This window comes from Chaetodon auriga, chromosome 9 (assembly GCF_051107435.1).
Source record: "Chaetodon auriga isolate fChaAug3 chromosome 9, fChaAug3.hap1, whole genome shotgun sequence".
In the NCBI taxonomy this organism is placed as follows: Eukaryota; Metazoa; Chordata; class Actinopteri; order Chaetodontiformes; family Chaetodontidae; genus Chaetodon; species Chaetodon auriga.
Window position 1 is genome coordinate 1,128,047 of NC_135082.1, and position 8,787 is coordinate 1,136,833.

Consider the following 8,787-nt stretch of genomic DNA (forward strand, 5'->3'; position numbering starts at 1 on the left):
CAGTCTGCCAAAGACAATGATGGTGCACTTCTACACAGCCATCATTGAGTCCATCCTCACCTCCTCCATCACCATCTGGTACGCTGCTGCCACCACCAAGGACAAGGGCAGACTGCAGCGTGTCATTAGGTCTGCAGAGAAGGTGATTGGCTGCAATCTCCCATCTCTTCCGGACCTGTATGCCTCCAGGACCCTGAGGTGTGCAGGTAAGATTGTGGCTGATCCCTCTCACCCCGAACACAAACTCTTTGAGACACTCCCCTCTAGCAGGAGGCTGGGGTCCATCAGGACCAAAACCTCACGCCACAAGAACAGTTTTTTCTCGTCTGCTGTCAGCCTTATGAACAAGGCCCGGAACTCCCCGACACTTTTTACACTCCATCTCTGCCTCATCTTGTCACATTGACATTGCCATAACTCTATGTGTTACATTAACACTCAACTTGGACTTCTTTCTGAAAAAACAGACTGTTTCCGAAAAAAAAAAAAAAAAAAAACAGACTTGTGTATATATATTTACATTGTTATATTTTTACTTCTTTAATAGCTTATTTTTAGTCGATGTGTCATGCGCCAACTTCACCAAAACAAATTCCTCGAATGTGTAAAATCGTACTTGGCAATAAAGCTTATTCTGACTCTGATGCTCGGTATATATGGGCAAGATACTGAACCCCAAATTGCTCTCAATGCTTTGTCATTGTCGAGTGTGTGTGTGTACATGTGGGAATGGGTGAATGTGGCTTGTGTTTTAAAGCAATGTATGTGGTCAAAGTAGACTCGAAAAGAGCTATAACTGGTGCCCATTTACCTCAGCTAAGATTAGTGCTTGTTACTAGTGCTTGTTACTCTTAGTCAAAAGTTAACTTTATCTGGCCCGTTTGTCGGGAAGAACAACAGCAGAGTGAAACAGACTTAATGTACTTAGGGTTTGGGACTTTCAGGTTAATTCATGGAAGCCAAAGCTGTCTGGTAAGTGTTTGGACATGCCAAAAATATCGACCACTATGGGACCATTTGCACAAAAAATGTGAAGATTCATATTAAAATTCCAGAGATTTATTAAGTTGCTGGTCTAGTAGCTGTACTTGATGTGAAAAGACTGCCATGTGTTGCATATATAGACCCAAAGACTCAGCAGAGACAGAAGAAAATGAGACGTTGCTTTATGCAATCCTTTAAATCAACCATGCATCAGTCACCTCCGCTTGAAATCCAATTGATCAACCGCCATGCTTCTTGGTTACAAGTCTGTTGCCATTGCATCTTATACCTCTGCTACTTCTGACAGTATTACGACTACTTCTATGACAACTAATCATTTTCAGCACTAAATTCCAACAAATGCACAAATGTCAATGGAAGCTGTGACAATAGCCAATACCTACACCATCTCACCATTGATTAGTCATTTTAGAGTGTGGTTCTTGAATGCTGCTTTGCCATTGACTCCTTTCCAATTCATCTGTGTAGCAACTTCATTGCTCAAGAGGTATCCCATCACCCTCCAGTCAGTGTCCTTAACTGCTGTACCCCCTCCTTAGAACAACTAGCCCTTGAGGCTAACGTTCACCAGCATACTGCTGTTGACAGATATTAAAACTGACAGTTAAAATCTCACCTCCAGGAGGCTGCAGCTCCCCAACCAGTTTCTCTTCCACAGTCATTTAGTCTCCTGCTTTTGTCTTTTCTCACCACAAAGCATTACTGCGGCAATTTGTTGCACCATGTCATTCTCCATTTTGTTTACATCTGCTTCCCTATCACACAACGTGATGCGTTGCTCCCTCTGGCATGATAATCTTAATAATATCCTGTAGTGTGTGATGATTGTTTTCAAATCTTGTAGTGGATGCATGTTTCAGATGAGAGAGAAAATATGAAGCTGAGGCTGATTGAACTTATCAAGACTACACTGTGAAGCTTCTTCAGATCTTGTTTTTGTGACAATTTTCTTTTAATGGTCATATAACACCAAAAGTACTTTCTGCATGCTTGTTACTGAGGAAACATTAGAATTTAACTCAACATGAGAATCTTTCTTGAAAAATAGACTTTTTGTGAGTTTTATTCTTTGTTTCTATGTTAGGATGTCATCACAACATTTCAGACTTTAAGTGAAAAAGGTGAAACAAAATCTCAATATTAGTTGTATTTGCCAATTTTTGAGTAAAAAAAAAAAAAAAAATTAAAAAGTCCAAAAACAGGCAAGCTCCAGGAAAAAACAGGCAATGGTTAAAAAAAAGGCTGGATTGCTTGATACACAAGACACAAAGATGCAAGAGCCATATACAGACACTTGACAATTGTTAGGAAAGGCCAGGTGATGTAGATTTCAAAGCTTTATGAATATTGTGTCTCTTCGAACCTTGTCCAGCCTTGGACCTTGAGTTTTCAGGGAGCCATTTTCTCAGTTTGTAATGTCAAAGTTCACAGGAACGGTGGAAGTCAAAATGAGGTCCGGAAGACTAAGAAAACTTTTCAAGAGAACTACACATTGGATTGCTAGAAAGGCATATCAAACAGCTGTTTGACTGCAAAAGAAATTCAAGATGATTCAGCAGCAGTGGTGGTGCACTGTTCTACTGTGCATCAGCACCTGCACAAACATAACATTCGTGGAGCTGTCAGAAGAAAACTTTGCCTGCATCCTCACCATAAAATTCTGTCAGGAGTTTGAAAAATCTAAAGAAACCTGATGCATTTTGGAAACAATCCTGTAGATTGATGAAGTTAACATAGAACTTTTTGGTTGCAATGAACAAAGGTGTATTTGGAGAAAAAAAGTGTGCAGAATTTCATGAACAGATGATCTCCCTGACTGTCGAGCACGGGGGTGGATTGGTCATGCTTTGGTCTTGTGTTCCAGCCAGTGACGAACCTTTCACTGGTAGAAGGAAAAATGGATTCAATTAAATACCCACAAATTCTTGATATGAAACATCACACAAAAAAAGCTGGAGATAAAGAGGATGGCTTCTACAACAGGAAATTGATCACAGACCTTAAACTCAACAACGGACTACCTCAAGAGGCACAAGCTTAAGGTTTTGCCAAGGCACTCACAGTCTCCTGACCTAAACATCATCAAAAATTTGTGGATAGACCTCAAAAGAGCAGTGCATGCAAGACAGCCCAAGCATCTCACAAAACTGAAAGCCTTTTGCAAGGAAGAATGGGCCAAAGTCCCACAAAGAAGAACTGAAAGACTATCAGCTGGCTACAAAAGGTGTTAACAAGCTGTGATACTTGCCAAAGGGAGTTTTACTAAGTACTGACCATGCAAGTTGCCCAAAATTTTGCTTCTGCACCTTTACCTTTTGCTATTTTGTAACTGTAAAAGATGAAAATAAAAAAGTAATCTTGCTTAAATAGTATTAAAGAAATGTGCCATCTTTAACTTTATGCTATTTGGAAATCGGGTCATCTTTTACTTGGTTAACTATTCAAAGTAACACATTTTGACCAAGAGTACCCAAACTTTTGTATGCCACTTTTTCCATTTCTCTAGGAAAATGTGACACTTTGCAACTACCTTTTTTTGCAACCACTGTTTTTTTGACAGTCACAATGACACATTGACATGATATCAGTTGCTATGCGCATGCTGCGTTGAGGTACCACTCAAAAGAATGTGTCAGTCTACTATTTTATGTCACTTTATTTTGCTGAAAAGAGGTAGTTGCTCTTTTGTATTTATGAATTGCCTCGCAGGCCGTTTAAGGCCCAGAGCCTGTTTGATCCACCTTGCAGATATAGTTGTGACATTTTTCTGAAAGCACAGCTTTCTACATTTGCCAGCTAATGACACTTAATTCATGGCACAAAAACTTTTCATAGGTATTTGCTTTGCTTGTATAAAATTCAGATAAACTTGGTAAGTTTCAGATAAAGTTGTAGTAGCCTATTCATATGCTTTTAAATTTTTAGTTTTTTTTTTTTCTTTTTGATGAACATAGCTGTTGTATGTTCATATTTTTTACTTCAATTGAATGCAACATTTTCTTACATATGCCATATGTGGTAAGGATCTTATGATCAAAATGCAATCATTTGATTATGTTTACTCACATTCAACATCCTCTCTCATTTTTGAGGGCAGTATTGGTGTTCTGTTGCACCTTCTTTCAGAGCACACTGGAGAGAAAAGTAACAGGAATCTGTTGATGATGTGACACTGACCAAGTCCATATTTGGAAGTGATTCTACAAGGGTCTGCAAGGCTCTGAGGGACATGTTAGGCCAACTTATATCTATATCAGCCATCATTTCTCCAGAGACAGGGCTCACTGTTTATTTTTTTTAACTATCAGTTGCTTGTGTGCTCAAATCACTAAATAAGTTTACAGCTAACATATCTTTTCATCAGTGAGGCTGTTCACCACATTGTCCACCAGGGTACCCTCACTGAGCAGGGGTGGAGAACATTTCTGACAGCAAAAAGTTGTGTTGCTTACAGATTGACTGGTAAAAGGAGAGAAATGTTCTGCTGAAGTTGACACGGTAGATGATTGTCAGACCCAGGCTAGCTGCTTTTTAACCGAGAAATAATGTGTTTCACTCTACCACTTTTTCCCCATGCTGAAAATGTCACATTGGATATGCAAACTAGATGCTGCAGTACTGCTGCCTGCTGCCGTTTGTTATTAATGTTCCTTTCGATAGTCATTTATGTTTTTTATATAGTCCGTTATTAAACAGATATTTCATCAGTTTCTTCATTTTACTCCAGTTGTCCAGTAGAGTAAAGTGTAAAGTAAAAACAGTTTCTCCAGCTGCTCCCAGGTCATGGAACAGCTTCCTCCTTTGAAGTGAGCAATTCTATTGTAATGCGTAATTTTCTTTTGTTAAATTGGATTTTTACAAAATAAGTATTGAAAAAAGTATAATTTAGGAATTGGTGTGGAAGTGTAAGAGTATTGGCACAGCTGTGAGAATTTTTGAATGATAGCCCAAGATGTCACCAAGACGTGACACCACCATTTAGGGCACATCTATGTAGTTTTCCTTTTGAGTAACTTTCAATCTAAAGGGGTGGCTTATTTGCAGGACAGTGAAGTAGGGAAAGTTTGATTTTGTCAGATCAGTTGATTTAACAAACTATGAAAGTACTCGTAGTGCCTAGTACTTGGTTATAGGTCGAATATGAAATTACAGTACTGATCATACTCACATTAACTGACAGTCCTTTCATTGCCTGAGCTTCCTTAATTTAAGGAATTTATGAGAGTTGGGCAGTGTGGACACTCCTGCCTTTCACTGTCCTCATTGGCTTAAAGGATTAAACTCTTCCTGCATTAGAAGAAAAGTTGAATGAGTAAAAAGGAATTGCGTGAAGCTGTAACATGAGTTACACTTGATCCTTTCTATTGTGGCCCCTTGCTCCTTCTTCAACTCACAGTCTCCTCCATCAACTTTTGTGTAGAAAGTCTTCTGAATCTGTCAAATCCATGAACTGTTCAGCCTCTGGCACTATGAATTCTTCATATGTAGCTGTGAAAGTAAAAATGAATAGAGTGAATATAAAACTAGAAAGAATTTAGCTTAATATTTTGTGTACTTTGTATGGAGTCAAGCGTGCTCCATGTTGTTGCTGTGATCTTTGTTGTTTTCACAATTTGTTGTGTTTTTAGCCACATTTCGTGCACCACTTCCACTTCATTAGTGGATTCAGTTTTTACCAATGTGAAACAATCTTACACAATATAAAAGACAAAAGTAAACTGATTAGAATGGTGACTGAAAATATTTGGCGCAACTATTTAATTTACATGATAGATGCTCTTGTCTAATTCATGTACAGGAGCCAGTAAAACCCTTAAGATCTGAAGGACAAAATACACGTAAGAACAAAAAGGATATGTTACAAGTTCACAGCTATATTCAACCCTATACAAAGGCTAAACAAGTACATGAGAGTAATTTGTGTGACAAAGAGGGAACACTACAAACCAACCAGATGCACTTTTGCAGGCTTAACAATCTCTGTACAGTACATCACTTGGGACAAGTGGGAAAAGATGTATACTCCCACCTCCCTTGATTTGAGGGGGTAGCTGTGGACTGCTTCTATGACTACATACGCTGGTGCATGCCATGGTCTGTGTTTGTATGACCAACGATGTTCTGCACAGAAACAGCTTTCTCATCAATGACAATGCAGTCATCTTTACTTGATGTTTTCAGCACCATCAGCTGTCAACCACTTGAACTGTCATTTCCCAACAACCACTTTTCCACTGGTCCATCATGATGTATGTATTGCAAAGAGGTCTCTTGTTCAGCTGGCGAATAAAAATTGCAAACTCTCTGTTCCTCTTCACATAACCTACGTATAACCTGTGCTTGAGGTTTGCCAGCTTTCCTTGGCATTCTCTTAAGCTCACCCAATACGTTCTCATAAGGGAAAATATATGCTGTCTTAATGGCCATGGACTTTTACATCAGATGCACTGATATATGAATGTTGTGCACTACCTGGTCTTTGCCATAAAGCAAGATGTAATGCTCCACAAATGAGACAAGAAAATGATGAGTCAGTTGTTTCATTTGTAAACAATGCTGTGTGCTAACCAAACATTGATACTAACAGAGAGAAGCAAGAATGGGCCAAAAACTGGAGGAGTTTTAGAAAAGAGGCAATCCATAAAAATTTTGCTTCAACTAAAATACGTAGCCCTCTGGAAAAGATGATAATATAGTGAATAGTAAATAAATGAGCCACCAGCAAGCACCTCCACTTTGTCGTTAGTCTTTGTTTAGGGCATTAACCATCTGTCAGTTGGAGGGAACGGGAGGTTGATCCTGAGAACTGACAGAAAGACTGACAGAGCCACTGAAGACACCCCAAAATTAACTGCCCAGTCAATTAAGCTGCCCAATAAACTTTTGTGGTCGCTCTTGACACTACTAATACCATTACAGCCACTCTTGTCAAGGGGTTTTCTTCAGCAAGTCCTTCCCTAGTATGCTCAGAGTCATCAACATAACTGTCAACAAGTTTGTCAACACCCTGGTGTTCTTCTTCAGTACAATATAGACCAAACCTGGGCATTTTATGGCCACATCCGGCCCTTAGGGCATTCCTTTCCGGCCCCCATGAGGTCAATTGTAAATTAGAACATAGATGAAAAAGTATTTATGCTGTGCACGCAATGCAACTGTGTTGCTTTTATTTTGAAAAGCGTGCCGTTTTTTGTTTTGTTTTTTTTCTTTTTTTGTAAATTGAGTTGCTCAATTGTTGGGTCGCTGTGTTCAAGGATTACAGTTTGAATCGCCACTACGTGACCAAACACGAGGAGAAATACAAGAAGTTGTCTGATCCAGAGTGTGCAAGCGAGTCTGATGCTTTGCTAGCTAAGCTGCAAAATCAACAAGGACTTTTTACTAAACTTTGCACATCCAGAGGTGCAGCTGTCACGACAAGTTATGTCATATTCCACAAAATGGCCAGAAAAGTCAACCATTTTTTGAAGAGAACGCAGACATTGTCAGACGTTCAGCCAGATTCCAATTTGTTCCACTTGTTCAAGCCCAGGACAGACTGGATTTTTCATCTAAACAAGAAAAATGAAGTGAAAAACATTAAAAGCACATTTCGCTTTTTCAATAAAGTTGACCAACTGCTGCTTTAACATACTGCAAAACACCTTTTCAGTATTTGTAAAGATGAACATGTTAAAAATAAAATGAAACACTGATGTAATGATTGTTTTTGTTTTTACTGTTCATTACTTCTATAGGAGTATTTTCCTATTTGACCTACACCACAATTTCATATATTTATAGAAATATTTACAGAATATCCTTTTTCTTCTGATTACCAGTAGCAGCTAATTGAAATATATAATTTACTGCTTTTTACAATAGGAGAAAATTAATATTGAGTAGAAATAAATTCAAGTTATTGTTGGTTCGGCCCTCCATCACAGCTCAGGTTTCTCATGCGGCCCCTTGTAAAAATTAATTGCCCACCCCTGATATAGACCTTCAAAAATCCAGACACCCCCCCCCAAAAAAAAAAAAAAAAAAAAATCCAAAAGTGGATTCTCTAAACTCTAATCCTGGACTGCTCACTGGACATCGAGGAGGTGGGTGAGAGGAGGATGTTAGCCAAGCTGACATCGATCATGGACAACCCATCCCACCCCTTGCATGAGACAGTGAGGGGCTTAAGCAGCTCCTTCAGTAACATAATGCTGCATCCAGTGTGTAAGAAAGAACACTACTGCAGGTCCTTCATCCCAACAGCTGTCAGACTGTTCAATTTTAGCATCATGTAACGTAGCATTGTATTGATGCTGTTTTTTCCCCCAATTCTGCATAACCTACTGTTATTTGCACTGCTGTTATCTATGCTAATACATACTCACTTTATCCATTACATCTTGTGCAATTTTGATTTTGTTGTATATTTTTTTAATTTGTGCAATAACACCATATTTATTGACCATATTGGCAACAGTATTTTTTAGAAACTGTACATATTGTACATATACATACACTCGTACATTTCAGTGTTCTTTTCATACAACAGTAATTCTCAAGTACAATCTCAACATATGGCATTGATAGTTTTCCCTCATAAGAAGATTGCCAATTCTATTTTTAGGGACAGTAGTATTTTTATGGAAATTTGGATTTTCATAATCCGTGCATACTGTTCATACATAGTAATTTTTTACTCATTTTTTTCCCCATCAGCATATACATCATTGTAAATGTAGTATTTAAGTCTGTTCAACATGAAGTGTCAACTTTATATGCACATGAAATTGACACAGCCTT

General features: G+C 38.5%; 1 protein-coding gene across 4 annotated transcripts in view; it reads left to right on the forward strand.

Annotated features, from left to right (window-relative positions):
• Positions 1-8,787, forward strand: part of LOC143325469 (storkhead-box protein 2-like) — a 159,640-nt gene that overhangs the window by 26,425 nt on the left and 124,428 nt on the right. The window lies entirely within an intron of this gene.